The 8,276-nt window shown below is 33.5% G+C and overlaps 1 pseudogene; it reads left to right on the forward strand.

Moving 5' to 3' along the window:
• The first annotated feature begins 6,149 nt into the window (after positions 1-6,149).
• LOC150028765 (uncharacterized) lies at positions 6,150-6,885 on the forward strand (annotated as a pseudogene).
• The last annotated feature ends 1,391 nt before the right edge of the window (positions 6,886-8,276 follow it).

The raw sequence follows: 8,276 nt of genomic DNA on the forward strand, positions 1-8,276 counted from the left end.
AAGCTGAAATTGCCGAACCAAAACAACTAGGAAACAAGCTAAGACAAGGAAATTAACAAGAGAAGAAAGGAAGGAGAAGAGAATGCTCATGAAGATGGAAGAATGGTTGGATGATCACGCCACTAGAAGTATGGATGCTCCTAGATGAGTGTGCAAGCCGCCACTTGAGGAAACCATGATCCTTCAAGATAAGACTAGAGAAGAAGGCTCAAAAGCTCTCCAATGCTCACTCCAATTTTCAGTATAGTTTCTTTAGATAAATTCAAATCTGAAAAATACAAGGATAGCACCTCTATTTATAGCCTAAGGTGCTGAAAAACAAAGCAAAGAGAAATCAAAATTCCCTCCTAAACTTATTCAAAACCGGCGCCTAAACCTATGCATGAGGAAGGTGTGACCTCTTCCTTCACTTTGGCACCTCCTATTCTACTCCTACACCTATCTACTAATACACCCCCCCTCCTAAAGCTCCTAACTAAAGCCTAAAAGATGCTATAACAAAAGAGGTTTCTAATGTTTCCCTCTAAGCACCTTCAACTAAAGAAATTACAAAAAGAGAAAATAAATGTCCCCTAGCTCCTAAAGCTTTGAACATGCTTCTTGTAATCCTTTGAGGTGGGCTTTGACCTCCATGGGCGTCCTCCATTTGTGCCTCTACCTCTTCTTGATCTTGTTGATTGGCCTCCATGTCCTCTTGAGCTTGATCTCCATCAGAACCTCTACCAAATTGGTGAGTGATTGAGAGAGACTTGTGTCTTCTTCTCTTCTAGTCTTATCTTGAGTGAATTCTTGGACTCTCAAGTGGCGGCAACAACACTCATCTTGAAGCCAACCATCCTTCAAGTGGCGTGCACATTCCAAGAGCTTCATCCACATAAGTCCATTTTCCCTTCATTCCAAATTACCCATTTTTGTTCTACTTGTTTGTTTTCACTTTCAATCGGTGCAATCTCTTCCTTATGATGTCCTCTTTCATTTGCTGCACTTATATTCAATTTTAATCGATGCAAATTGGTTGTTCTTGTTGTTTTGGTCACGTCCTCCATGGGTATAAATGCCATATGTTGTGTTCTTGAGTTTCTATCCATGGGTTTGTTGTTCAAAATGGGTTTCTATGTGAGTTTGGCTGGTTACTTGTGTTTTGGTGAGTTCTTGAATGTTTAAGAACATTGATCCAATTCTTAAAAAGTGCCTAATCATATTCTAACTCTTGTTGAATCCATAACATGTTCATATCATATCTCCATCATGTTATTGGAATCACATCAAAACCCGTCAAAGGGGTCGATGTGTTTTGCGCTCAGTAGACTCTTCGCCTGATCAAGCTCAGCTTGAGCCTGGGGGGCTTGTGTACTATACAGATCTCGACACTCTAGTATACGTGAACAGTAGCTCGGTGCTCGGAAAAGGTAAGAGGTCAACTCAACTGTTGGCCCGAGATAAGATTTATGTGACTGGTCCAATCTCGATGGAGGGCTTAAAGTGCATGGTAAGGTTATTGTACGAGATACCCCTTATTTTCGCGCTAGTAGATATATATAATAGTAGTTATTATAATGTTTGTTATTATATTTGTTGATATATTATTGTTGCATGTTTGCTACACATAAATACCTGTTGATAGTTGTTGTTAACCCTAAAGAAGATAGGGACGCGCATTTATAATAGAATGTTACCCTGCGGTTAGCACCTGAAGATGATTGGTGCCCATGGTAGGTCGTTTTTTCTGTTAGAGATAAAAGATAAATGTGTTTATTTTCATTTAGGATTTGCTTCTCTTAGATGAGAGCTGTTGCATGTTGCTTGTATGGTTATAAAAGAGGCTTAAGACCCTAGATGAAGGTACGTTGTTTTTGCACACTAAACTGAGTTTTATTGTTGCTTTGTGAACCCTTATTGACTTGAGCGTCAGAATGCCATCAACAGGTAGGGCGCCCTCTATCACAACAGAGTCATGCTCGAAGCAGCTAAGAGAGACATGACTCCAAACCCAGAAGGAGGTGCGTTCATCCTAGGTCAACCGACGAGAACAATTTATAATTAAGAAAAAAATTAATAATTACGAATGTCTTAATGGTATTCACAAAGTTATTGCTCTTCATTTGTTAATTATTATATAAGTCTAAAATATAAGATATTTTAAATTAATTAATTAATAAGTTGTATCTTTTATTTTAATTAATAAGTTACCTTACTAAAGAATTATATAAGAGAAATATTGAAGTTAAAAAAAGAAAACAATAAATTTTACATTGGTGATGCAAATTTTTTGATTAAAAAACATAAAATAGTAAATATTTTTTTTTATTGTTGAGTTTAATAAAAAAATTAGTGTTCTATTATATCTATATACTCATCTGTATTAGGAAGGAAATCTTGAAAATGTTGTTAGAGAAAAATTGTACATTAAAACTCATAAGAAATGAATCCACTTTTAGAAACTAAATAATTAGTTGTTATAGTAACTAAATTAGAAACCATTTTAGAAATTAAAAATACTTTTGGTTTTTAAATTAGTTTCTATTATTGTTAAATAATTTTTAAATTGACATCTAATTATCTACTAAGGAACCTTAGTAGCTAATTAGATACCAATTTAGAAACTATTTAACAATAATAGAAACTAATTTAGAAATCAAAATTTTTTTAGTCTTTAAAATGTTCTCTAATTTAGTCATTATAGTAACTAATTATTTTTTGTATCTAATTTTTTTTTTTATAATTTTCTTGTAGTGCTTGTAGTGTTATGTAATGAGTTTACTGTAAATTTACTTAAATTGTTTTGAATTTGGTAAGAAAGTGCAATGCTACAAAAGCTAAAAAAATAGAACTTCCTGCACTAAGTGGTACACAATAAAATCTTATGAGAACTCTTTTTTTCCTCTAGCACTTCTAATAGTTATTGTGGGTAAAGATCACATTTGGTTGTAATGCTAGGGGAAAAAAAGTCCTTCAAAATGGTAAGAAAAATTGAATTCCTAAGGGATATGTCCACACTAGCACTTAAAGATCTAACAGAATATGATTATCAAAAGTATTTATTTTAAGTTGGATGTTGCAGTTATGCTTCAAGAGCAATTCACATAGTTGTAGACTCCAAAGTGATTGTTATGTATTTCAAAATATATATATATATATATATATATATATATATATTGTTTTGTATAAGAGAAGACAATTTTAATGTTTGAAGAGAAATGACAGGATTAAAAAATATAATAAGTAACATTTATAGAGAACTGTTGGTTACTCCCCTGCAATGGAATTAGTGTTGAAATTGAGACTCAAAATATGCATAGGATCTAGGAGAGTTGGATGTTTATGATTGTTCTGCTAATTATGGCGGAAAAAAAATTTCAAATTCTCAAATCTAATTTATAATTATTAAAATTTATATTATTTTTAATTAATTTAAATAAATTTATTTTAAATTTAAATTCATATTTTTTAATTTTAATTTTAATCTATTTAATTGGATATAAATTAGATATAAATTGAATATATTTTTGTATTATCTAAAATGAATTTTGGATTAGATTTGAAGTCAGTCTGGGCCAAACTCGAGCTGAGTCGGCCTAGGCAAAAGTTAAGTAGAGTAGGCTAAGGCCTAAGTCGAGCTAAGTGGTCCAAAGTCCAAGTAGGGTCGGCACCAGGCCCATGTCACACCAAGTAGACTCAGGCCCTTGTTGAGCAAAGTCGACCCGGGTCCATGCAAAATCGAGTCGGACTAGGCCGATGTCGAGCCAAGTCAGTCGAGGCCCATGTAGAGACGATTCCGTTCGGGCCCATGTCGAGTTGAGTTGGCCTAGGCCCACTTCGACTCGAGTCGGTTCAGGCCTGTGTCGAGTTGAGTCGTTCTAGGCCCATGTAGATCAAAATCGGCTTGAGCCCATGTATAGCTAAGTCGCCCCGTGCCCTTGTCGAGTCGAGTCGGCTTAGTTGATGTCGAGCCGAGTCAGCTCAGGCCCATGTTGAGTCAAGTCAGCCCACGTCCAGGTCGGCCTGATTTGACCCCGGTCCAAGTCTAGCCAAGTGGGCCTTGGTCCTAGTCTAGCTAAGTGGGGTATAAATCTAGCCCATTTGGTCCAGGTGTAGATCGAGTCGGCTTAGGCCCAAGTGGAGTCAGGTTAGCCTGTGTCCAAATCAAAATGGATTTAATGTAATTTGCAAAGTAGATTTAATCTAGATTTAATCCACTTTAAATGGATTTGAAAAAATCCAAATAAAATTGATCTAGTTAAAATGGATATGAATTTTAAATCCAATCCATTTGTTTGGATTTGGATTGGATCTAGATTGAATTTTAAAGAATCCAATTCATGATCATCCCTACTACCAATTCTTATCCAACTTCACATTTGAAATAGTACAACATTACAATTGGTTGTATTTTTTATTTATTGTAAGATAAATTATAGTGTATATTATTATTTAAATTTTTAATGCAGTCTACTTATAGTTTGTATGATTTTATTAAGCATTCTTTGTTTGTAGGAAAAAAATGATACAAAAAATGAATGATTGTATTAGTAAAGTGCGTTGAGAAAGGAAAGAATCATTGTGGATGTGTATGTTAGGTAGGGTTCCCTAATGGAATAAAACGTTTTACGAAAGTTAAAATAGACCTTACTATGTTAGTTATAGATTTGTCATAGATACAAGCGAAATAGAAAGTTTGTATTTTTTATGATGGATGTATAACTATCATAGAAAATTCGCTTTCTATGTCAAATCTAAAAGAGTCATCATAAAATGTGTAATTTTTTATGACAGATAATATTTAAACCGTCATAAAATGAGTTATTTTCTATGACATATAATATTTGAACCGTCATAAAATGTGTTACTTTTTATGATAAATAAAAAAAAATCAGTCTTACAAAATAATATTTTTTATGTTAGGTTTAGCCATAATCGTCATAAAAAGTATATTTTCTTAAGATTATTTTTTTGTGATATTCTCATTTTTCTACTTACATAACATAATAAGCATAATACTCAAGAAAATATTTTTAAAACAAAATCTTAACGATTTAGTATATAAATAATTATGAACTTTTCTAAAAGTTAATATGTTGAAGTTCATACAAAATTATTAATTAACTCTAACATCTATCATTTATATATAAATACTTAAAAGAAATGATACCCACCGATTCTGAACCTCTTGTAACACTTCTTACTTTAATAAAAATAGATATTTATATACTCAAATATTAAAAATAAAATAAATATTTAAGACATTTAACCCATATAAGTTAACTATATATATTATTTCTTTCTACGAGTTTTTTTTATTGTCGATTTTTGCGAAAGCGCGATAAGAAGCAAATGAAAAATGATAGTACCAAATTATTTTTACAATGTGGATATGCAACTTTTTCAAATCTCACAACTATTTTATTGAGATGAACAAAAGATGAATTACAAAACATAAAAAAAAGTGTATCATCTCACTAATTTTTTTTATCAGTCTTCTAAATTTATATACTTCTCACAATTAATAATTGTCTGGTTTTGCGATTCTCTTCTGCTGTTGTTGCGCCTAATGTGATCTTCAACAACAATCATGAATAACATATGTGCTAATCACCATTAAGACAAGTGATTTCCAAACAATAAATAGAGAAAAGTGAGTTAATATTATATATATAACACGAATAGTTATAAAAATATATAATATTATCATTAGTTTTTTTGCTTATTTTAGTTTCAATGTATTACACTGGTGAAGTCGGTTTTGGAAAGAACATTATATATTGATAATCCATCAATCTTTTATATTAACATTTGAGGTATATATTTTAATTTTTAATTAAATTATTAATATATTATTGTTAAGATTATAGAAGTTAGGTTTTTACCATTCAATGAATGATAAATACCTATTATTATGGGATTTAATTCAGTTTTAGGATTTGATTAGTCATGAACAGTTTTGTTATTGTTAGTAGTGGGTAGTTATAATATTGTTTAGGTTATTACGTAAAGGCTATATAATAGCCATCTATTATTCAATAAAAGTGAGCACTTTCTCTTTTTATATACACTCTTAAAAAAGGGTTTCTCTACTTTTAACATTTGGTATCAGAGCTCTCTTACGGGGCCTGATTAAACCTAGAAGCAGTAGTCTTCTACGAGAGAAAATCATGTCAGAAAGTTCATTTATGCAACCAGCAGTTCCGAAATTTGATGGGCACTATGATCATTGGGCAATGTTCATGGAAAATTTTCTGCGCTCTAAAGAGTACTGGGGCGTGGTTGAAAATGAGGTTCCTGCAACAACAGAAGGTGTTGGCCTCACAAATGTCCAAAGAAAACACATTGAGGATCAGAAAAGATTTGAAAGCAAAGAACTATCTATTTCAAGCATTAGATCGTTCTATCTTGGAGACGATCATTCATAAGGATACAACAAAGAACATATGGGATTCTTTGAAGAAAAAATATCAAGGTTCATCCCGGGTTAAGCGTGCACGCTTACAAGCTTTTCGAAAGGAGTTTGAAATTCTTCACATGAAGGAAGGCGAATCTGTGAATGAGTATTTTGCTCGAACCCTTACCATAGCCAACAAGATGAAAGTAAATGGTGAGAACAAGGGAGACGTTGTTGTAGTTGAAAAGATTTTAAGATCCTTGACTCCCAAATTTGATTATGTTGTGTGTTCCATTAAGGAGTCTAAGGATACTAACACCTTGACCATTGACGAGTTGCAAAGCAGCCTGCTCGTGCATGAACAACGCATGAGTTATCATATAGAAGAAGAACATGCTTTGAAGATTACTTACGCAACACAATCTGGAGGAAGGGGTCGAGGTTGTGGCAGAGGAAGAGGACGAGGACGAGGTAGACAAAGCCTCGACAAGGCCATAGTAGAGTGCTAGCATTGTCACAAGCTAGGCCATTTTCAATGGGAATGTCCAAGCAAGGAGGAGGCCAACTATGCAGAAACTGAAGAAGCAATGTTACTGATGGCTTACATGGATATGAATAAAGCCCATACAACAAATGTGTGGTTTCTTGACTCAGGGTGCAACAATCATATGTGTGGGAAGAAGGAATATTTCTCAGATTTTGATGAAAGTTTTAGAGAATCAGTGAAGCTGGGTAACAACACAAGCATTGTCGTATCAGGTAAGGGTAATATACAACTGCAAGTAAATGGAATAACATAGATAATTAGAGGGGTATTCTATGTTCCAGAACTGAAGAACAATTTGTTGAGTATTGGGCAATTACAAGAAAAGGGCTTACAATTCTGTTTCAAAACGGAAAATGTAAGGTGTTTCACCGTGAGAGAGGCTTAATCATGGAGATCAAGATGACTTCAAATCGAATGTTTATACTCCATGCTATATCACAACCTATAACATCTACTTGTTTTAATACAATTACAGAAGATATGAGGCAACTATGACACTGTAGATATGGCCATTTGAGCTTTAAAGGCTTGAAGACTCTACAACAGAAGAAGATGGTGAATGGATTACCACAACTTAAGTCTCCCTCAAGACTTTGTAAAGATTGCTTGGTGGGTAAGCAACAATGACACTCGTTTCCAAGGAAGAGCACCTGGCGAGCTTCACAACTTCTCTAATTGGTGCATGCTGACATTTGTGGACCGATCACACCCATTTCTAACAGCAAGAAACGATATTTGATTACTTTCACTGATGATTTTAGTAGAAAAACATGGGTTCTATTTTTTAATAGAGAAATCAGAAGCCTTTGCTGGTTTTAAAAATTTTAAGGTTCATGTTGAGAAGGAAACAAACTCATTTATTATAGCCTTATGTACCGATCGAGAAAGAAAGTTTACATCACAAGAGTTCAATAATTTTTGTGAAGTAAATGGTATTCGCAGACAATTCACAACTGTATATACATCACAACAGAACGGAGTTGCGAAACGAAAGAAAAGAACTATTATGAATATGGTTCGTAGTATGATTTCTGCAAAGAAACTTCCAAAGAGTTTTTGGTCTGAAGCAGTCAACTGGACCGTGCATGTATTGAATCACAACCCAACATTGGCTGTAAAAAATAAAACCCCAGAAGAAACATGGAGTGGAGTCAAGCCTTCAGTGGAGCATTTTAGAGTTTTTGGTTGTATTGCTCATGTTCATGTGCCTGACAATAATAAAACCAAGCTGTATGATAAGAGCTTAAGTTGTGTTTTATTGGGAGTTAGTGAAGAATCAAAGGCTTATCGATTTTATGATCCAACTTCTCAAAGGATCATAATAAGTCAGGGTGTTGTATTCGAGGAAGACAT

The sequence above is a fragment of the Phaseolus vulgaris genome, chromosome 3, assembly GCF_051622355.1.
Source record: "Phaseolus vulgaris cultivar YP4 chromosome 3, ASM5162235v1, whole genome shotgun sequence".
NCBI classification, from domain to species: Eukaryota; Viridiplantae; Streptophyta; class Magnoliopsida; order Fabales; family Fabaceae; genus Phaseolus; species Phaseolus vulgaris.